Raw genomic sequence first — 21,627 nt, 5'->3', positions numbered from 1 at the left:
ATGCCCAAAGGCACTGAGGTGGTACCCAAGAGGTACTCCAGGTCTAAAACTGGATGCTGCTTTAAGAGCATCTTCTTAGTAGAAAGACAAGTACCATATTTTATATGTGGAATCTAAAATCTGACACACATGAACCTGTCTACGAAGCAGAAACAGACTCAAGGACATAGAGAACAGACATGTGGTTGCCAAGGGGGAGGGGGGTGGGGGAGGGATGGAGTGGGAGTGTGGGATTAGCAGATGCAAACTAGTATATATAGGATGGATCAACAACAAGGTCCTACTGTACAGCACAGGGAACTATATTCAATATCCTGTGATAAACCATAACAGAAAAGAATATGAAAAAGAATATGTGTGTGTGTGTGTATAACTGAGTCACTTTGCTGTACAGCAGAAATTAACACAACATTGTAAATCAGCTAGACTTCAATAACATTTTTTTAAAAAGAACATCTTAGAGAAAATCTTTTGATCTTTAGCAATCCCTAAGAAGTGACTCCCCCCACCCCCGCCCCCCTGCCAGTAAGAGTTATGTGATGTGAGGATATTTGAGCCACGCACCATTCTGGGCATTGAGATTCTATGTATGTATAGAGCCAACATTTGAAAAGTATGTCCTTTGTTTCCTGTTTCAAAGTGTGACGCTTCATGAACGCATCGGAGATTATATCTGAAAACAGATTTACGCCAAACATCTTGTCCAGCAAACTCCGCACAAGTTAATGTCCTTTGCAGAAAATAAACAGTTGAAGGAGTGAAACTGTTCATATTACGCATTTGGGTAAGAAGCCATTTCTACACTCATTTTTCAGAGTACCTCTGAATTTCCAGAAGCAGCTTTCTTTTAGGCTGGCTGGTTTAAGTGCAATTTTAAAACAATGTGAATTTTCCCACTGTCCTCTTACCTACAACCCCTGAAAATGTTTCTTCTCTGAGAATCCAGTCCTGATTTTTTTCATGGTCAAATTAAGCTGCAACAAACAAGGCAAGATCCTATTTACTTTTCGTTGTAAGTAGGTCTCTGCTGTTTAAAATAGTGTGGTCTTCTGGATCAGAACCCTGATGCCGAGGAACTTAGCACTCGGCTACTGATCGGTCCTGGAAAATGGACTGCGGGCAAAATTTTTGAATCTTGATATACAGCTGCTCTGCCCCTCTCTTTGAGAATAACGGGTAATGGAATCACAACTAAATTTACTTAGAGGGAGAGCTCAGCAAACGCTGGTAAAAAATTGGAATTCTACTCTATAGCACAGGGAACTATATTAGTATTTTGCAATAACCTATAAGGGAAAAGAATCTGAAAAAGAATATATATACATACATACATATATGTACATATATATATAACTGAATCACTTTGCTGTACACCTGAAACTAACATAACCTTGTAAATCAACTGTACTTCAATTAAAAAATTAAAAATCTCAAAACAATTAAAAAATTAAAAAAAAAAAAGAATTAGAATCCTTCTGGCTGGAAGAGTAATGATGAAGGTGCAGAAGGCATCACTTGAGTTCCAAAGGCAATGGTGGAGAAAATCTCATCTCTTGGACCATAGCCCTCTGTGACCTGTTCTACTGACACTTGACTTAAGTAGTTACGTTAACCTACTGGAGGTTGGCTATTCAAAGTTTAATTGATCAGCTACTAGCATTTAAGTCAAATGTATGCTTATCGTGAGAATTCTTAATATAGTTGACTCCTGGACTACCCAGGGGGTTAGAGGCCCCGACCTTCCATGAAAATCCGAGTGTAATTTATAGCCGACCCTCCATATCTGAGGTTCCTCTGTATCCGCAACTCAGCAACCGCGGGTCAAACAACCCGCTGATCGTGCAGTACTGTACTTACTGGGAAAAAAAATCTGCATATAAGTGGACCCTCGCAGTTCAAACTCATGTCGTTCAAGGGACAACTGTACATACCAGAGTTTTAAAACTTATAAGAGCACATAAATTCGATATTATTATCTCTCATCGCAAAGTGCCTGAGGCACAGAGAGGCTAAGGAAGGCCTCCAAAGTCACACAGCTAAGCAGTGGTAGAGCTGGAGTTTAAGTCAGGCCGCACCAGCCACTGAGGCCTGCCTCTTTACTCCACATCCTCGATTCTTCCCTTATCGTCATAAAACAAGGGAGGGATTTGTCCCAGGATGTGACAAAGAGGCCAAGATGAGGGAGCCAACCTTGATGGGGGCAAATTAATCCTGTCTGGCTCTCCCATGGCCGGTCCTTCCACCCCCGGGGCCCAGGAGGAGATGGGGGAACCGGGGCAGCGAAGTTACCATTTCGCTCTGTCCACACCCTCAGCTGCAAAGTGTTATTTAGATGCTCCTGGTTGGGACACAGTGCAGCAGGCCAGTCAAGGCTCTAAACTCCTTGCAGTTCAGAAACCTGTTTGTCCCGCCTCAAGCCCTCTCCTCAGACTCACTTCATGATGGCACCCCGACCTCACGATGGTTCTGCAGAAAACAGTTCTGAAATCACCGAGCTGCCGAAGACCACGAAAATAATACATTCTACACCACGGCTGCTCTGTTCCAGGTGGTTCCCCTGGAGGTACCGGCGTGGAACAGTCACCGCCTGCCCTCACACCCAAAACAGAAACTCTAGCAACGAGTTTCTTGTTAACGTAAGGAAAGCCTGATTATTCATCAGCCCAACAAATGATTTAGGGAACACTGGTCTGGGTATGGAGACTCTGTCCATGAACAGAAAGGCCGGTTTCTGCCTCCAGAGCTTACAGTTGAATAGGGGTGATGAATGTTGCCCAACTGGACTGGTCAGGAGTATTTAAAAAAAAAAAAAAAAGTGCCAGGTGCTACAGGCTCACTTAATAGGAAGACCTTCTCTTACGGAGGCGCCAGGGAAGTCACATTTCACCCGAGGCCTAGAGAATGAACGGGAGATAAACCGACCTGGGGGGGAATCCACGCAGAGGGACCCACGTCAGCAACTAGGCCTCCTCCTGGTGAGCTCGCACCCCGGCTTCCCGCCTCTGCGTAGACCCCTTCCCTCCCTAGAAGCTGGCTTCAGGGACCCCCCCCATTTCCTGTCAATAGCACTCATCCCCCAGAGTCCTGGTTAGCTGTTTACTTTTGCACAGTATCCCTGGCACACGGGCCACACCTTGAGGCCTGCGTGTCCTGTTTCTTTATTTCCCTCATTCACAGGGACACTCCATAAAATGTCTGTGGAAGGAGGAAAAGCAGGGGAGAAGGAAAGAGGGCGCAAAGCGATGAAATACACCTCCCTGCAGCCCCAAGTTCATTCTCCACAATGCCCTGGTTTCAGTCAAATGGAAAACGACCGCAGTTGGACCCAGTGGTCACAAGGACCACACCCCGAGCCCTTCGCACGTTAGCCTAGCGTCCAAACATTTGTGTGAGGCGGGGAGACGAGGATGAGTAAGACGCAGCGTCTGTGTCAGGGAGCTTATGATCTAGGGGTGGAAACTCAACAGAAGCGCAATCCTCCCCTCCTTCCATCATTCCGCCAAAACACGGCGCAGAGAAGGCAGGACGGGTTTGGGTGTCAGCCGTCCAGGCAGGATTCCGGCCTTGCCCGCTGACAGCTGGCCTTACAACTGCCGCCGGGGCCCTGCACGAGGAATCCCTGATGCATGCCTCTCTCTGCTCGCTACGAACTTTCCCGCGCCTTCGCCGGTTCTTCCCAGCCGCGGTGGGCGAGCCCCGGACCCTTCCGTCCGCGGGGCTGCCCGTCCCCTCCTCCTCGCAGGGCGGGATCCGGGTCCGCCCCGTCTGCAGACCCGGGACGCCTCCGCGCGCCCACTCGCCCGGCCGCCCCTCCCCCGCACGCCGTCACCTGGGTCACGTGGGCGACCCCCCTCCCCCGCCCCGCCGGACTCAGCCGCTCGGCCCCAGATCCGGGGTGGGGGGGGGGCGGGCGGCGCGTCCGCTCGGCCCCTCGGGGGTCCCCGTCCCCCCCTCCGCGGAGCCCGGGTCGGCGGGGGGGGGCCCTCTGGTGAAATCGGAACCGGGGCTCCGAATGAAGGGGAGCAGATGTCCCTGTGTTGCTGGGAGGCCCGGGTGGCCTGCTGTTCAGACGGCGGTCGTCGGGGCGCTGACCTTCCGGGGCCGCCGTCAGTCTCCGTGCAGATGGCCCGCCCGCCGCCCTGCCCGCTCCTCCGCGCGGGGACCGCGGCAGCCGGCGGGTCGGCGGCCAGAGGGAGCCGTCTGCGTCGGGGGGGGGCCGGCGGGGGCGCCGGGCTGTAGGGCAGGGCCGGCCCCGCGCACAAAGGAGCCCTGGCGGCGGCCCCTCGGAGGACAATGCAGCCCCGGGGCGCGGGGGGCTGCGCCGCGCTCCAGCTGCCTCTTCACAGCGAGGCCTGCAAACGTGCCCACTTGATTCTAAATCCTCTTAGGCGCTCGCCGTGTGAACCGGGAAGGGGGTGGCCCTCCGAGCCTTTGCAGCCCCAGGCCTGGAGCCCAGGCGCTCAGCGAGCGGTCTGCAGCGCGCATGCAAATAGAGCCGGCGTTTTGGAGACGCGGGCAGAGTCTGCAGGCTAACCAGCAAACGCCCCGATCTGGCCCTTCAGTGCCATGCGGGGTCCTGAAAAATGTGAAGGGTGTTTCCCCTGGAAGGACTTCCTGCTAAGTGTTCAGAAAAGCCAGCTGAGCTGCGCTAAGTCATTAGTCACCCAGGTATTTACACTGTTTTTCCTATTTCCTTTCTCTCTTGGCCTCTGTGGTCAGTGGTACAAAATTCCTAGGAACTCCCACCTAAACACCAGCTTCCTGTTTATGCTCTCAGTGGCTTTAATGTTAAGCTGTTGAAAGCAGTTGACCAAGTCTCTATGAAACGACCAGCAAAGGTTTGCAGGTGAACAGAGAAAAAAAAAGGAGGGGGAACCCTAAACCCAAATGGGTAGGTCAAAGGTTCGGGTTCATTTTTAATCACGTATGTCAGAATCACAGGGGGAAAAGGTAAAAGTGAAGTGTAATTTGATGCCTAAGATCGTGGCTCAGTTTCATTTGGCCCCTGTGTCTACAGGAACCTGTAAAATATGATCCGCTAAACTATGAACGTTTTCGTTTCTAGCAGTTAAAGGCCTTTTTTTCTAATGTGGCATGACATTCTTTTGTTATAGAAGGCTAAAGTTCGCGCGTCAGCACGATCTGTGTGCCCCTGTGTGTGCCTTACACCTCCCGGGGCTGTTCTTCCCTAAGTTCCTGCAGCAAAATGTTGCGTTTATGTAGCTACCTGAATTGCAGCCTCCCTGACCTGGAAAGAACCTTAAAGGGCAGCCCTTTTCTGATGCAGAATTCCCTGTAGGACTCCCACGAAGTGAAGGATAGGATCCCTCTGGAATTCCCTACATCAGAAGATAGCATGTTTCCTTGACAATCTGATTTTTTTTTTTTTAAGGTTTTCGATCCATAAAACTAGAATCTGTCTCCACTTATGGAACCAGGCAGAGTTAATCTAATTTCTCTTCCACATGATATTACCCTTCAGGTATTTGGAGGCAACTCCCATGTCCCCTCAGAGTTTTCTCCCAGTTAAATACCTGCAGATCCTTCACCAGTTTCTGCCGTGGGTCTGAGTCTCCTGCACCGTCCGAGTATCTGGAGATGCTCCAGTGCATCTGAATCCCTTTGAAACTGAAGATGGTGTTTCAATCATGCGGAAACTCAGCCTAGAAGGCAGCACGGGAGGAATATGGCTTAAACCCAACAGGGAAAAGCAAACCACGGCCAAGTTATTCAGACAAAAATAAATTTTGATTTTCCATTTTAGTCTTTTTCTACTCTGTGGCAATCATGCCCGACTCAGTTTTGAAGCCCAGGAAAGAAGGAAAAAGCTGTGTTGCTAGCTAGCAGCGAGCCTTTCATGTTCTTGCATTCTATCTTCACAAAACCCCTCTGAGCGGGTACTATTGTTATTCCTCTTCTACAGGCTCCAAGGTCAAAGAATCCACCCAAGGTCACACGGCTAATAGGTAGCAGAGTGAGGTCTCTAACCTGTGACTTGCGCTTTCCATTTCCTGAAGCTGCTTGCCCTGGAGCCCACAGTGAAAACAGAGGTCCTGGATTGGATTTGTTTTTCAGCATGTTCTATGACATGTAGCTTTAATTCAAGGCCAGTTCGTATACATCCTATTTATACAGCTACAAAATCTTTTGAAATGCAAGTTAAGAACTTTAGGGGGGAAAGTTCTTTCTGGACGCAAATGAAACAGAAATTCCAAGTGAAAGCCAGAAGTCATGCCAAACATGGTTTTATTCCAATGGCATTACTTAACGGTGAAGTGTTATATTACCCTTGAATTTCCTGCCTGGGCTCAGGATAGGCCGGGCCCTTGATGCTATTTCGATTGTCCATGTATCACAGCAACACCATCGCCCCTAACTCACGCCGGCCCTCCAACATGTCAGTTACTCAAGAAAAAGGGTAGAATGTTTCCCATGCACGCACTATAATTTTTTTCGTGTTGCTCAGCCTGCCAGAACAAACGTAAAACCACAGAAAGAAGATTTAGATCAGCCTCTTCATTGCCTGGCTGTTATTTTACAGTTTTAGGAGGGGTTGGACATCAAACACTTGAAACTGTCATCCACACGTTCCTTCTCGGAATAAAGCAGCATTGGCGTGGACCCCTGCTAAATTATTTTCTACCCCCAAATGTTGGAAACTTTTGCCCTCCAGGAAAATACTCTACAGAAGACACACTGAATTAAGGGAGTTAGTTCTGAGAAAGTCTCTTGCGGTCTATAATAAACTGGCACATGTTGACATCTGGCCAGATGGATTCTCCGCCTTAGCAGGGATGTTGCTTGGATGTTTAGTTTTTCTGATTTGTTGGCTATTATAAATAGTGCTTGAGAGAATTTTTTCTTACTGCCCTATCTAAAGTACCCACCCCCCAAAATCACTGTCACATAAATCTGTTTGTTTTCTTCAAAGTATTTATGGCAACTTAATGCTCTATTCCTTACACGTTTGCTCATGGTCTACCTTCATCTTGATCACGACTTGTGCATAAATCAGGTAACCTGGTCTATCTTGTTTATTACCTAGCATACAGTAGGGCCTCAGAAAATGTTTTTTGAATGAATACATCTTTCGTGGATGTATATGTTGCTCTTACACAATTTTCTCCTTAAGATTAATTCTTTGAGTCGTCAAATTCCTAGAGACAGAAAGTAGGACACAGTTGCCAGGGGCTGGGGGGCAGGAGGAATGGGGAGTTCGTGTTTAATGGGTGCAGAGTTTCAACTGAGGAAGAGGAAAAATGTTCTGCAGATGGATGGTGGTGATGGTGGCACAACAATGTGAATACACTTAATGCCACTGAACTGTACATTTTTAAATGGTTAAAATGGTAAATTTTATAGTACCTGTCTTTTACCACAAGAAAAATAAATGAATTCTTTGAATTGAAATTCTTGGGCTAAGGGTAAGTGTGTATATTTTAAATTTGGGTATATGTTACTAAACTTTCCTCCAGATGTTATGTCAATTTACATGCCAACTACCAGTTCATGAGAATAAGCATTTCCCAGCACGCTGGCAACATTCTTTTCTCAGTCTCTTTATTCTTTGTATTTGGTAGGTAAACACACGCACACACAACAGTATAGTTATTTGTGTCACTATACTTATTATTAAGAGTTGAGTATATTTTTATATGTTTGGTATTTCTTCTTTGGTAAGAAGCTTATGTGTTTCCTTTCCCATTTTTATTGGGCCATTTGTTTCCTTTTATTGATTTGTAGAAGATCTGTGATCAGTAAAGATATTAACTCTTAGTCTGTTATATAGTTTGCAAATGTTTTTCCCAGTTTATTATTTCTCTTTAAATGTTCTTTGTAATTTTCTGCTGTATGAAATTTAAAATTATGTGCTGTATCAATATAACGTTGGGATGAAAAAGTCCCTTCCTCATTCCAAGATTATAAAAATAGTCATCTATGCTTTTATCCAGTACATTTGTGGCTTTGTATTTTTATATTTGATGCATCTATATGTTGATGGGAGGCAGTAAGGTAAAGATCCAACTGAATTTTCTTTTAACAGATAAGTTATTCTGTCATCGTTTATTATAAAGTCCATATTTTCTCTCAGTAATTTGAAGTGACATCTTTTTGTTGTAATAAATAACCATATTCTGAGGCCCGTTTCATTGCTCTATCTATCCCAGCACCTAGACGTGCTGTTTTATGTACAGCGAGTTACCAGTATATTTAGATGGCGCTTATTGCCGTAAATCTTATACTAGTGACTAACCTTTAAGAACTGATCCATTATTGGAAAGATTTTAAATTACGTATAATTGTAAATTGGAAAGGTATAGCCAGACAGAGAATTTCCTCTACTGGGAGTCAGCAAGGAAGATGCTTACAAGGACCAGTGGTAGGAAGGAGAGGGCTTGGCTGGGATGCTGGGCACAGTGTCAGGTCTGCCCTTATAGCCAAATCACATTCCCCAGCGAGATTAACTCAGTTACCACGTGGTGGACAGAAAGCTGGTGGGCTTTGCCCTCTTGGCACTGAGTTCTCTCTCTGCTACTTACTAGCTTTGTGGTCTTGGATAAGTCACTAAAGCAATCTGCTTATCTCAAGGCAAAACACAGCTCCCAACAGGATCGTTCTATAGGTTAAACTGTACATTTAAATGCGCTGTGCAGATAGCATCTAAATATTGATTAGCATCATTATCGTCATTACTATTACTACGACCGCTGTAGGGGAAGATGGTCTCCCTCCCGTGTCTTCCTGCTTCTGCCCCTTCACCTGCATCCCGGCCCGGCCCCTTCCTGGGAGACACCCTTGTCCTCCAAGGAAGAGCCGCCAACGGAATGGCGAGGCTCAGAGGCCGCCATCGTTCGAGGGCGTGTTCCCAGGCAGTGGCCCCTCTGATGCACCTCAGCCAGGGCACCGCTGGCCGCATGTGCTCGTTCTCCCCCTAAGACAGTCTTAATTCACTAATCCTATCGTTTACATTTCCTGGCGGGGCAGGAGGTCTTTGTGTCTGTGTGGCCTTCGGTCTAGACCGCAGGCTCGGATCCAGCTCAACCACTGAGTGCTGTGTTGGGGGCCCTGGGAGATAACAACGCCGTGTGTTTGGGCTGCCATTCTGCCGTTGTTCCTTGCGCGCCATCACAGATGTTCCGCTGTGACACACAATCAAACCTCATGGGAGGGGGACTGACTGACAGAGACTTGGGACACTGCTAGTTCCCTAACGATAATACCGTCCTGGATGTCAAACCCTCACCTCTCTGACCTCTGAGCCCTGACAATTACCTGTCCCCAGCCTGGGTCGGTCACTCCCATGGGGCGACCCTGTGGGGCACACAGAGTGATAGTTCAGTGGATGTCAGTGACCGTTACTGCTCCTACCACGGGCTCTGCAGGCAGGGAAGTGGGGTCCTGTGACCGCGCCCGGGTCTCCACCCCCACGTGCTCAGTCTCTGCTGATTCCTTGCCCTCCACTTGGCCTTGCCCTCCACCTCCAGCGCCTCTGGGCCCCCGGCCTGGCACCTGGCTCTCTCTCGACCTTCTACTCTCTGGATCCAGCCCACCCTTCGCCCCAGCCCCTGCCTTTCCTTCTCCAGTTTGCCAGGGCTCCTTACGTTCTGTCTCCGTTTCTCTGGGTGGTGTTTCACCAGGCATCTCGCCAGGGTGGCTAAAAGAAAACCTAATGAGTGTTCAAGGCATCCCACGCCCAAGCAGGACGTGAGAGCTGCCAGCCAGCAGGGGGTTCTGTGAAGGACAGGCACACAGCGAACCGTGGGCACGGCCCACCCTGGAGCTTGCCCTTGTTAGAGGGAGGCTGGGTAGCAACTCTGGCATCTCCGTGCGTTCCTGCAATGCCTGTGCCACTTACTGGGAGTCAGAGGTGGGCAAGACAGACGTGATTCTCAGCCTCCTGGGAACTCAGTCCAACGGGGGAGACAGACAAACACCACGAAACACGTGAATAAACAACCCAGCGTGGCAAGTGCTGTCCAGGCACGGACGGGTGCTGAGGTCAAGGCGAGGGGGCCCGGCCTGTAGGCCCACCCAGACCTGACGCCAGGGAAGCACTCTCTGAATGCCTTAATTCCACTTTCAACATGAACTCTTTTCTCATCCCATACAGATTTGGAAAGACTTCCATCAGCTCCTCTTACATTCTGTGACTTGTCTAGTGACAAAAACAAAAACAAAAAACGATCACCAGGTGGTAAGTAGCGAAACCTGTAAAAGAGAGCATCCCTGGCCCCAGTCACACTTCCCTCTTTGTTTGCCCTTTGACATCTTTTACTTGATTGCATTGAGGCCTGGATTAATTTTTCCGGGCCCAAGGCCCATGCTAATTTACATGGCTATTCTATATAGGGGTCAGATCCAGGAAGACAGCAGGCCAGCCTGGATTCACAAACAGAGTCACATCCATCAAATAGCTATGAGCTCAATATACTCAGGGAGAAGAATGGAGGGTAATGAGAAATCCTACCGCGGCCTGAAAGCGTGACTCACCAGGGTTGCCCTGTGGTCAGGCTGATGGGTAAAGCACTCCATCATCCTTATGTTCTCCTTGTCAAACACTTGTGGGATTCCATTTTGGGCTTTAGACATGTAATTATGGTTCCCATTGTTTCCAAAGCCAGAATGAAACCTCCGATGATACGATTAATTGTGAGCTAAGTGGAGCGCCCTCTTTCATTGTATGCCCTCTTCTACGATGCTCGTACAAATCCTCGTTTCCTGCAGCGATGCTATACACTGCCGAACCACACTCGTCCCTAAAATCCACATTAATGTTGTCATGTTTAGCTGTTGTTCCGAGTGGGGAACTGGTAGACTTACTTACAGCTGGGGCTAAGATCCACTATGGGAAACTCCATTCTTTCACTGTATTTGGCGAAATACAAATTTGTACAAATACAAATACAAATACAAATGATGTTGTTGACATCATCAACAATTCTTTTGGTCACTGGCAGTGTTTGTTCACTTATTCACATATTCATTCATTCGATCAATCAACAAAGACTATTTTAGGTCTGTTACGTGAGAGGAACTGTACTAAGTGCAAGGTGAAAAGGCATGGTCTCTGAACTAAAAATAGAGCCGCCATAGGATCCAGCAATCCCACTCCTGGGCATTTACCCAGACAAAACTCTAATTCGGAAAGATACGTGCACCCCTATGTTCATGGCAGCACTATTCACAATAGCCAAGACATGGAAGCAACACAAATGTCCATCGACAGACGAATGGATAAAGAAGAGGTGGTACATATATACAATGGAATATTACTCGGACATAAAAAAAGAATGAAATAGTGCCATTTGCAGCAACATGGATGGACCTAGAGATTATCATACTAAGTGACGTAAGTCAGAGAAAGACAAATATCATATGACATCACTTATATGTGGAATCTAAAATATGACACAAATGAACTTATCTATGAAAGAGAAACAACCGCACAGACATAGAGAACAGACTTGTGGTTGTCAAGGGGGAGGGAAGGTGGGAGAGGGAAGGAGTGGGAGTTTGGGATTAGCAGCTGCAAACTATTAAGTATAGGATAGATAAACAGCAAGGTCCTACTGTATAGCACAGGGAACTATATTCAATATCCTGTGATAAAGCATAATGGAAAAGAATATGAAAAAGAATATATACATGTGTATAACTGAATCACTTTGCTGTACAGCAGAAATGAACACAACATTGTAAACCAACTATACTTCAATAAATTTTAAAAACCTCGGAAAGGCATGGTCTCTGGCCCCAAAACTGCCCAGCTGGGAAGGTGTCCACCTTGGGGCAGGTGTTGTATCTGAGTCACCTGGGCATCTTCTAAAGTCACATATGTCTGCTCTTCTCACCCCAGACTCGTCCGAGATTCTGATTTGCCAGGTCCAGAGAGAGGCCCTGGCGTGTGGATTTTGAAAAAACAAGACTCCTACACTAGTTCTGATTACACCCTTGGGTGATGAACCACTGGTCTAGTGATCTTTCCAGAACTCTGTACAAATCAGCTCCTTTTCGTGGGGCAGTAGGGCCACAAGCCCCTCTTGGCCCAAGATGTCAGGAGCTGCCCTGGGCCAGGGGTAACACGGGCTCCCGAGGGCCTGTTCCCAGGCACGGGGTCGGGCCTGCACTGGCCACCTGCTCTCATGCCAACTCTGGCTGGGGCATCCCTGCTGTGGTCTGTCCCTGGCCGGAGGCGCCCCTTTGTGCTGAGCTTACCTGGTCCCCTGACCTCTTCCCTGGCTCCGAAAGCCCGCCTTCTGGGGTTGGCTCTGAGGTTACACCTCATGACTGTCTGAGCCCCCTTCTCAGTGCCGTGGGGACCCAGGGCACCTGGTTCTGTGGGCTGAGGAGCGTGGAGACGCCAAAGCGGTCAGAAAAGTGGCATTTAGGGAAGTGTCAAAGCTCAGAGGAGGAGGTGGGCAGATGGGCAGGGAGGCCCCGCCGCCAAGGAAGCTAAACAGAGAGGGTGAACCGGGCTCTGACAGCAGCTTCTGAGTGCCGGGTGGGAGTGGGAGGCAAGTTCTTTATCAAGTGCCTGCAGGTGGGGAGGGCGGGGCGGGGCAATTAAAGGCCTGGGCGGAAAGCAGGCCTCTGAAGGGACGCAGCCCCGCCGGGCCCTGCCTCTCGCTGCTGGCTCTGCGACCTGCTCTGCATCAGCTGCCCCCCGGCGCTCCCTGGCCCGGCCCGGGCACTGCCCTCCCGCTCTGCCCCGTGCAGCAGTCAGTGTGACCAAGCTCGGTCCGAACACCGCACGGTCACCGCTGGACTGTCACTTTTGAGTGAACGGCAACGGTTTGTCTCACGCAAGGCCCTTGCCAGCTCGTGAACTGTTTTGCTTTGTTTTTCATTGCTAGCGTCGCGCCTGATTATTTTGGACATGACGTTCTGGCCTGAATACGGCTGAGACTGGGGACAAGTCAGAGATGGTGTAGTCACTGTTTTACAGCGTAAGGCTGCGTATTTAGAGACTGGCCCAGCCAGCCAGGGTTTAGGGTCCGTAAGTCTCCTGAATGGATGAATGCAGTCAATCCAGAAAGTCTTACTTAAACTAAAATAAGCTGGAAAAGCACAAGTAAAACCAGAATTAGCTGGTGTAGGTTTGCTAACTGTGGTGATTTGCTGGTTTTTGACCTTCAGTCATCACATCCTCTCGCAGCGCGTCATCCGTCGGTTCATTTGCTCGGCTTTCCCTACTGGGGGGCGGGGGGTGTCACCGGCGGTGCCTCAGAAGCCGACCCCAAACCACACCTCCTTCCGCATGGCCACACCCCCTCCCCTCATTCATGGACCGCCGGGCACACGTGCAGATAAAGTGAACAGACGCGGTCCCTGTCCCTCAAGTCGCCCCGTCGGGTGAGGGCGACAGCCACAGAGCAACCGTTCCAAGGTGATGGAGCCTGTGGTGGCGTCTGACCGGGGGCTTGAGGACGCAGAGCCGAGAAGCAGGAGCTCGATCAGATCGGGGGAGGGCGGCCGGCGTGGCTCGGGGGGCCTGGGCGGAGGGCAGGCCGAAGCCTGACCCGTCGCTCCGTGAGTGGCTGTCCTGCGCGTGCCATTCCGGCCCCTCTGCCTCTTCGGCGTGACCACGGGCCACCCGCGGCCGCCCTCCAGGGCCTCAGCTCAGCAGGAAGAGAAAACTCGGCCCCTTGTTCTCGGGAGACAGGCAGGGGCCCGGTGGAGGGCGTTTATTTCTCTTCCTTTGCAGGTTGAAACACACCACATCGAACTGCTGCCGGGATCCCCGTGCAGGTGTCCCGCAGACCTGGCGGCACACGGGTCTCCTCCCGGGTGCGGCCCCGACGGAAACACGTCCTGAGCTCTCACAGAGGTCCATGGCGCGAGGCTAAGAATAGGCGAGCAAAGCAGCCCAGGCTCAGGGATCCGTGTGCTGTGCAGGCCCCGGGAAAGGCAGCTGTAGCAAGCTCAGGCCAAGCCTCAGGGTCGTGAGAGACTTCCCAGCTTGGCTCCTGGAGCTGGGAAAGAGGGGGAGGAAGCGGCGCGGCAGGATGTGGTGCAGTGGCCGTGTGCGGTCTGCAGGGCCAGCGCTCCCAGCAAAACCCCTCCTACAGACGCTTTGAACAGTGCTAGCCAGTCTAAAAAAACAAAAGAGCGCGCGCGCGCGTGCACGCACGCGCGCGCACACACACACACACACACACACACACAGCCCCTGAGCAGCTCTTTGCTTTAATCTCCTTCAGTGGAAACTGGGATTTGGGGCAGTTCTCATAGCTGGCAGTCTTCTGAGTACGTATAACCGTCAGCAAGGCCGTGAAAAACACAGCGTGCACCCTGATAAAGCCACACGTGTCCCAGGTTGACGGACGTGAGTGATGGCCAAAACCCGGAGCAACAACTTCTCGGTGCTGATCTGCAAAGGACCTGGCCAAGCCCGGGGTGTGACGGGGCGGGAGTCCCTTTTCTAACCCCTCCCCGCCAACGTCTCTCCCCTCCGCCCTTCCAGCCGTGGAGCCTGTCCGCTGATCGTTGGCACAGTTTCATTCAGGGGACATGGGTCCGAGGCACTGGAATGATAATAGGTTTCAGTCCTGACTCAGTGTGTTCCAGGGCAGAAGAGACCCTTCCTCTTTGCTTCTGAACTCCTTCCTGAAGAGAAAAGCAAAAAGCCACCCCCAGGAAGGCGGAGCGGCACAGTCACCCCTGCGTCCCCAGGGAACCACTTCGGGGGGCTTCTGTTAGCAGGTGGGTGAGCTCTTTGCCAACCAAGTGTATCAAACCTGAGAAGCTCTGAGCACATTGCTGGTGAGTCACACTGAGGGGGTGACTCAGTGTTTTAGAGTCTGATAAGGATCTGTTACCAAAATACCTAAGGCAGCTACCATCAACATTTTGGAACGCAAACATTTCAACATGGAAAGGCTCTACCCTTTTACTTTTCATTTCTTTATTTTTTTGATTTACCTTAAGCAAGGCACTTCATTTTCTCCCCAGCTTTGTGGAGATGTAATTGACAAGGCTCTACTCTTTAAATCGTCACTTAGAGGAAAAGATCTTCTTAAAGAGATTGTTCTCTTACTCTTTCCCGACCCGGAGAAGAGTCTTTCTTCCAAATACGTCCTCCTTGACGGCTGTAAGATAGCATTGACGGGAAAGGGACGGGAGAGGGAATTAGTATTTCCTGAGCGACCGCTGGATTCCGGGGCGATGAATAGCCAGTGAGGCAGAATTCTAACGTGGGCAGGTCTCCTCCATCAGACTAGCTGAAGAAGCCTGGAGGCAGGTAGCGTGTGTGAAGGCTGGAGCCTGAGGCCACACGGTCCAGGTTCGTGGAGACTCCGAGTTACCTGCTCCGCGGGTCGGTGTGGATTTCATGAGCTGACCCTCGAGCAATCAGCACGGTATCCAGCACAGAGGACGTGCTCGGGAAACGCGAGCTCCTTCTCCAGTTGTATCATTCCCAACCCATAGCTCTGAAACCACCTTATGTTCACTAAACACCGATTCACTTGGAAAGACAGACCTGGCATTAACCACAACTGCGGTACAAGAACGATGACTTGTGTTGATGCATATTTCGGGGGGAAAAGGCACAAAGTGACAAGCAAATAGTTTGCCTTTTGGTGGCCTAGAAACGTGTTACTAGTCTGTGCTCTCCAGTGCTTGTGCACCAGCAGAGTTAAACCCTGCCAAATAGGAAAAGACGGCACTCCCGGGGGGTCATTAACTCACTGCGTGGATCAAGCTCTCACTTGATCCTTCTCCCTTTTATTCCAAAGAGATTTTTTGCAGTTATTCCATTTAGTTCTAAAGACCTGAAGTGTTATGGGTTAAATTTGCTTACGGTGATGGATGGGCATTTGGACAACCCAGGGCTTTGCTTCGAGGGCACTTTTATGAGCGCTGAATATCACCCAACAGGGAAAGAGCCCAGAACCCCCACCAAGAAGTGTGTGTTCCTCTCATGTTGCAGAGAGACCAGGTGACTTGTTTAAAAGTGTCCAACAGATTGGTGACAGGCAAAGTGGGCTGCCATCGGCCACACTCTCACATGGAGGGAAAATGAAGGAGAGGTCATCTGCTGCCCATCTGCCTTTAATTAGAAACAAAGGAAGTCAGGGCTTTTTATCCACTGGAGAAAAACACTGAAACTTGACTAGCTAAACACTGAAAATCCCTGTCATCAAAAGTCCATGGGATTGAGCTTCTGGAAGGCCAGCCCAGCGGTGAACGTTGGTGACGTGGCTGTCCAGCTGGAGTGGCTGCAGAGAGAGAGAGTCACGGGATGGCGCGTCACAAGCAGCTGGTACAGGAGTGGGGGGCGGGCCCTGCCTTGCCGCCTGCCCTGCAGCCCTCAGGTCCAGTCATGGGCCCCTTTGCTCTGATATCCTGAGGAGAGAATGGCACCAGATATTTTTCCCGTTGCAGATGCAAAACCAAAACCTTGAGTCCAAATGTTCTCAGTCCAGGGAAAACGTTCTGAGACCTCAGAAAACTCACTCCCCCGGAGACCATTTTCCTGACTTGTAATTGGGTCGGTGATCATCCGTTTTAGAAAGGTTTGGGGTGGTCCAGTTTCCTCTGGGAACCCTGGAGGTTTCATGGTTTCAGTTTCCGGAGTTTTCTGCTGGCCTCGGAGTTCCAGGGAAAACTGAACTTGCTGAGGAAGCGAGCGCCAGCTGTTTGGCCGCAGAGGTAGTTTCATGCTGAGGAAAAGAAAACCCAGTTCAGATTCCTTCCCCTTTCTTGATACGAGGAAGCTGGCCTGAGCACAGCCTGTGTGCAGAGGGAGGCTTTGAAAGTTTCATCCCTGGTATACCTGCATAAGAAAGATCTGAAAATTTCAGAAAGACTGAAAATTTCAAAACATTGTGTAATGAGCTGTACATTTTTTTATAAGTGTCATTAGATCTCCTGCCACCTCTTTGGGGTGTCAGAACCGCTAAGCATCAAGCATCACTCTCCCTTAAGGGCCCGAGTTGGTTGGGACTGGGGTGGTGTGAGTCTCTGGTTTCCACACACTTTAACGCAGTCCTCTAACTTGAAGTATGCAAACTAGGTTTTCTCCCTTCGGAAAGATGATCCCATACAATTTGGTTGAGGAGCTATGCACATTTCACAGCGAGGGGATAGGGGCCATCCAAAAGGATGGAAATTGCTCAAATGAACAATTCGCATTTCCTCTCCTTCCCGGGAGGGAAATAAATGCAAAAACATCTGTTGTGAAAGTTTAAGTCTATTCTTCAACTCCTCCGACTTTCTCAGTCCTTGTTTTGTACAGCAGAACACTAACAGAAGGCAAGGTGGCTTTTTTTTTTTTTTTTTTTTTTTTAATGCACGCACAGAGAATCCGAGCTACAACAAATGGTCCAGGACACCAGTGTGGAGACTGAGAATATCAAGTCAGGACAGTCAGCTTCCAGAACAAGTTGGTGGAGGGTCCCTGTGACAACAGAACTAGTTGAGGAGTGTCAGCAAGCATCCCTGGGCAGCCTGGGTGGTCCTCCAGCCCGAGGGGTCATTACTTTGCCCTCTGTAACAATAAATGTCAGAAAGCACAGCCCATCTCCCTAAATGAGCAGAAACCTTTCCCCACTTTTCCAGCCCCATCAAATATTTCTCCTTCCAAAGGCAGGACGGTCGTGTGTTTCTTGAAGCTAATCAAGTAGAGACAGCTTGAGGTGCAGGTGGAGAGTCACCTCTCTGAGGTCACTAGATTCAAGCCTTCACCATCTGTTCTGGGGGAGCCCAAGGAGCCCCCGTGGGCATCAGATGGGAATTTCCACCTCCCAGCTACAGAGCCATTGTGGGAAGATCCGGCAACACCAGGTCTGGAGCTCCGTATCCAATTAGGGCAGGTGTTTCCTCAAATGCCAAACACAAGTTGGTTTTCTTCTTTCCCTTCAGAGTTGCTTTGGCTAATTTCATTAGGTCCCTGAGCTTGGCATCAAGACCAATTAGAAGAGAATAACGATAAAGTCCCGGAGTGTGCAGGGCTAAATAGATAAAAAAGTTGTCGCTCATAGATCCCAGTGAAGCTTTCTGGCAGGAGCCACTTTCCAGCATCAAAGCCATTTGGAGCTTATCTATAAGATGTTTGACCTTTTAGCTGATATAGCTGCTTTGGCCTGATTTGCAAAATATCCGAAGTTTTTCAGCCATGACCTTGGCTTCCCTCTTCTTTTTATTTCTTCTTTTGTCTCTTGAACCAGACTATTCTCTGAGTGTAGTTTGGTCCCATTGGCCAAAGATGTTAGAAGCAAGGGCTGGGTTCAGATATGTCACTCAGTCCAGCCTCTCTGCCCCTCACGATGAAGGAATTCTGTGCAAAGACCTTATCATTGCTGATCTTGGCACATTCCGACAGCCCGCCTGTGTGGGCCCCAGACAAGCCCCCACTGTGGCCAGCTGGATGGATGTCACCGGGGAACCCTCTCATCTCAGAAGGTCACTTCCTTTCTCAGGCTACAGCCACAAGAGCGGTGTCAACTGGGGCTGGGAAAGTAGGCCAAGCCAGAACTGGAGGAAAACCAGGCAGAGTGTGTTTGGAGGCGTCTGTGACCCACAGAGATAGATACCTTCTCTCTGTTGAGAGTGACTTTGGGATTATCTCCATTTGCCTTCAATTCCTAAAGGTCATGCGCTCTGGTCCAAACCATGTAATTCACCGAAATCTGCACAGATGAACTAGATTTTTGCATCCAAATTTCTTTGCTAAGAATCAGCGTATTTCTATCTTGTGATCTTGTGTCTCCAAATATTGCCAAGCGTGTGCGTGCAGGGTGTGGATACACTGGGGCCAAACCTGGGTTGCCATCTGTGTGCAGACGTGTTCCTCATATGTCCTCCTCTGCCAGTTTGCTGCCTGAAACCTCAAACAGGAAACGAAATCTTTAATTCTACCATCTGAGCCAAGGACTCTGCCAAGAGGAAAAGATGCTTGTGGAAAATGTCCCACGAGATTTTCGATGATGTGCGGATTCTTGCCTGAGGTTAAGCTCTGAAGGAAGTTGGTGGCGGGGATGGGGAAGGGGTGGTCAAGAACAGGCGGTCCGCGGGTCCCGGAAAAAAGAAAAGTGTATCTGGAAGGGCATCAGAAGGGACACGCAGGGAAAGGAAGACAACTTCACCTACGCCACACCTTGCCTGGTCATCGGTGGGTTCTTCTCTTGGCATCAGCAGAGCAGGCCTGCTGGTGAGGGCCCTCAGTGGATGGGAAGCTACTTTTCTCCACACCAAGGTCAACAGCAAACAAAGCTGCCTTTGTGTCCGGTTCGCCCTGAACTTTGCTGACCACCCTGCCCCCAGCAGAGCCGGAGGAGCTGACTCGATCGTGAGATCCAGCTCCCATTCACCTGGTTATAGACACGGGGACGCAGCCATGGGTTTCCAAACCTTTGCTCCTGATGTGCCTTCAAGGGCAGGTATCCACAGGCCCATGGGTCTCCAAATTGGAAGAACTAATATTAAAGCAGCATCTGCTCTAGATCCAATCTCCAACCACCTGGCCCTTTCCATCAGGTCCTCCAAAAGGCCGAAATAACCTTTAACACGGTCCAGGAAGAGGATCTTATCAGAAAGAGGGCTGCAAGAAGACCAAACTAACTCCCCCCTCTTCCCTTCCCTGACTTAGCCAGGCAAGCTCCTCCACTAGTCTGTTCTCCTCCTTGATGGCCCTGGTGGGAAGGAAACATAAAGGACCCACATGTAACCTTTTCTCATAATCACTTCTTAACTCTTTTGCCAACAAGTACAGGCAGAGCCCATGGTGTGTAAGTACAATGGAAACTCAACTGTTGAAATGACTGGGGATGTACTTGGTCTAGACCACCTGGGACCAAGTTGAAGAGACTGGATCCCAGCTGGTTGACTCTTCACCTTGAAAAAACTGCAAGAGTTGCCCAAAGGCCTGGAATCACCAGTTGTATTTTACAGTATTGTGCCTATTCTATTTACAGTAGCCTATTTATAATATTCTATTTACAGTTTATTTACACAGAAGCAACCTAAATGTCCATCGACAGATGAATGGATAAAGAAGAGGTGGTACATATATACAATGGAATATTACTCTGCCATCAAAAAGAATGAAATAATGCCATTTGCAGCAACATGGATGGACCTAGAGATGATCATACTAAGCAAAGTACTGATAAGTCAGAAAGAGAAAGAGAAATACCATATGATATCACTTATATGTGGAACCTAAAATATGACACAAATGAACTTATCTACAAAACAGAAACAGACTCACAGACATAGAGAACAGACTGGTGGTTGCCAAAGGGGAGGGGGGTGTGGGGGAGGGATGGAGTGGGAGGTTGGGGTTAGCAGACGCAAACTAGTGTATATAGGATGGATAAACAACAAGGTCCTACTGTACAGCATAGGGAACCATATTCAATATCCTGGGATAAACCATAATGGAAAAGAATATAAAAAAGAATGCATATATATATATATATATATATATATATATATATATATATATAAAATCACTTTGCCGTACAGCAGAAATTAACACAACATTGTAAATCAACTATACTTCAATAAAATAAATTTTAAAAATAACATAAAATATTGTGCCTATGAATACAATGAACAGTATTTGGTTTCACTATCAACATTTGTTTCAGCATAATTAAAGCCATTTCATTCCTTGAAAAAATGTACACTCTTATCTTCATATTTAGGGTCTGAGTTCCAGAGTGCCCTTTAGTTCTTTACCATTTCATCTTTTTAAGAAATCGTACAACATATGGAAAGAAAATGGAAAGATTACTCACTTGACTGGAATCAGATTTGAAATCACTCTGAATATATTTCCTAACACTTCCTCATTGATTACCTCGGAAATAAATAACCCCAAGCGGTAGCATCATAAGATTTCTCTCATTACTCTGCTTCTAAAATAAATTCCCAAGAAAGTGCGCAAACTATCAAAATAGCATTTTCAATATCTGCCAACCTCACGCTCGCATCTCAGCAAGAAAGCATGCAACGAGTGAGTAAACTGCCTCTTTGTCAAACATAAATGTGGCAAATTCTAAGGCGGCTCCTTTTCAACTAAATTGTCTCAGCACGCAGAGCAGCGGGGAGAGGGCTCGCTATAGGACCCAGGCAAAAACCCAACCTTCAGATGATTTTTCCAGAAGGGTATTATATTACGTTCCTGGGAGAAATGACGAGATATTCGCGGTGAAACGGCACATTTTCTTTCAGAATCCCCTGCTCTCTTTAAATGCGTTCGAGTCTCCAGAATGTGTGCCTGACGGGCCACTGGGTCGCACACAGAGTCCCCCGGATGCTAGGAATTCTGTAACCTGACTGGCTGCTGCGATTTCCGCGAGGCCTGACCTCCTCTGGACTCACCCTGACCCCGCATACATGCTTTCCGAGAGACACAGCCTCGTCTAGTCTGGAGCGCCGTGTGATTGGAAAGCAGCCGGGCCCACCCACCCGGCAGCCGCGGTCACTCGGCACGGCCTCCGCCCGCCTCGGGCGGGGCGGCAATGGCTCTGCCTGGGCTCTCCTCAGAGGTGTCCAGTGGCCCAGCGATCCAGGGCGTGGCTCACCCGGAGCCCAGGCTCGGCCAGACTCACGGAGCGCCAGGCGCTGTCTGCTCCGAGCCTTGGGGGTGACACGGGGGCCCGTGGCAGCCGTGTCCCA

The 21,627-nt window shown here is 49.1% G+C and overlaps 2 long non-coding RNA genes across 3 annotated transcripts in view; one reads left to right on the top strand and one right to left on the bottom strand.

Moving 5' to 3' along the window:
• The window catches only part of LOC309656466, a 607,356-nt gene that overhangs the window by 170,026 nt on the left and 415,703 nt on the right, over positions 1-21,627 (top strand). The window lies entirely within an intron of this gene.
• LOC309656443 overlaps positions 1-21,627 on the bottom strand; it is a 205,828-nt gene that overhangs the window by 65,805 nt on the left and 118,396 nt on the right. Inside the window, exons 6-7 of one of the 2 annotated variants that reach the window (XR_014261336.1) lie at positions 5,989-19,634; positions 5,535-5,663 (exon numbers count right to left, since the gene is read on the bottom strand). The exons of the other annotated variant lie outside the window; for it this stretch is intronic. This is a non-coding gene — a long non-coding RNA (uncharacterized lncRNA). The remainder of the gene's footprint in view (positions 1-5,534; positions 5,664-5,988; positions 19,635-21,627) is intronic. 2 annotated transcript variants of the gene reach the window in all.

The sequence above is a fragment of the Balaenoptera physalus genome (assembly GCF_965194825.1).
Source record: "Balaenoptera physalus genome assembly, chromosome: 2".
Lineage (NCBI taxonomy): Eukaryota > Metazoa > Chordata > Mammalia > Artiodactyla > Balaenopteridae > Balaenoptera > Balaenoptera physalus.
Note: the sequence above shows the minus strand (reverse complement) of the source record. Positions and strands in the feature narration are given on the sequence as shown.